The sequence below is a fragment of the Empidonax traillii genome, unplaced genomic scaffold, assembly GCF_003031625.1.
Source record: "Empidonax traillii isolate 1590-97213 ecotype Southwest subspecies unplaced genomic scaffold, ASM303162v1 scaffold1210:size234205, whole genome shotgun sequence".
Lineage (NCBI taxonomy): Eukaryota > Metazoa > Chordata > Aves > Passeriformes > Tyrannidae > Empidonax > Empidonax traillii.
In genome coordinates, this window is record NW_020956403.1 from 31,526 (window position 1) to 33,057 (window position 1,532).

A 1,532-nucleotide genomic window follows, 5' to 3' on the forward strand; every position below is an offset into this window, starting at 1 on the left:
GAACATATTTTCGGCTCATTTCATCCCATTTTCCCCCCTGGGGGAGGAGGTGTCACTGGGTACTGATGCCCTGTCTGCCAGCTGTGCCCAGCTGTGCCCAGCCTCTGCTTTCTGCACCAGTATTCCCAGTGGCACCAGGGATGATTCTGTGCAGGAATCATTGGGGGAACTTGAATCTCTGGGGACCTGAACCTCTAATCTGAGGACAAAGTGGCCTTTTAAGCACCTGCCCCCTGTTCTCTCCTTATTTGAGTTCCTGAGAGCTGAAAATCAATGCCTTTTACAGGGGCTTTAAAAGCACACCAAAAAGAAAAAAAAAACAAACCAAAACCCACTGGAAGGTAGAAATCTGATCACAGAATTTTGGAATGGTTTGGGTTGGAAGGGACCTTAAAGCTCACCCACAGTGCCACCCCCTGCCGTGGGCAGGGACACCTTCCACCAGCCCAGGTTGCTCCAGGGATCCTGCGCTCTTTGATCCCATCCCTGTAATTCCACCTCCTGTTTTTAGTCCCCCAAACCTCCAAAAAAGCGGATGATGTCCCAGCTTTTGCACAGCTGATCCATGTCCTGGGACAATCCCAGTGTTAATGCTGCCCCTTAACTCCTTCTGGTACCCAACCAGGGATAAATCTGCTGCCCACTCACCCACCAGGGATTGCCCTGAAGAGCTGAGCAATGGAATGAATCCCATAAATCCCCTGGGATGCACTAATGGAATCAGGGGATGGAGCTGGGAAGGAGTTGGAGCAGCAGGAGCAGCTGAGGGAGCTGGGGGGGCTCAGCCTGGAGAAAAGGAGGCTCAGGGGGGACCTTCTGGCTCTGCAATCCCTGCCAGGAGGGGAGTTCCCAGGGAACGAAAGGGTCCAGCAGAACAAAGTATTATGATTTACTTTCCAGGGGGTTTAAAGCTTTCATTTAATGCTTTTTGTCTTTACCTGAGTTGATGTTTGAAGTGAAAATGAAGTTTCAGAAGGAAGCAATGCTTTTGGTTAGGAAACCTTCCCAATATTCGTCTTTCCTTCACCTTTCAGGGGCACACAGGTTATGTTTTGGGGGGAGGGGAGATGACAGAATTCACCCAAAAGAATTCACTGAGTTTCTCATGCATCGTTTGATTTCCATCCGTAATCTATTCTCCAACAGAAGGAGCAAACTCACACAGCCCAAGGGATAATTTCAGAAGCGACTTGTTGATTAATTAGCAATATTTATTGATAGCAGCTCCGTTATTTCTTCCAAGTATTAAGCCCAATAAGCTTTTCAGCTGCTCAGGTTGTGTAAAGAATTAAGCAGGACTCTGTTGCAGCACAGGGTGCCCAGGTAATGAATGAGCTGCTTTCTCAAATAACTTGAAAAATGGAGACAATTTCCAGAGGGTGGGTGGCTGGGCAGGGAGAGATTTCCTACCAGCTGATGCCAGCTTGGAATTTTATGGAATATTTTCAGGTTTGGTCTGCTTTGTCTTTGTAATGTTCTCATGGTGAAGCTTTCGGATTTTAGCTCAAGGTGAAGATGGTCTTGGCCATCCC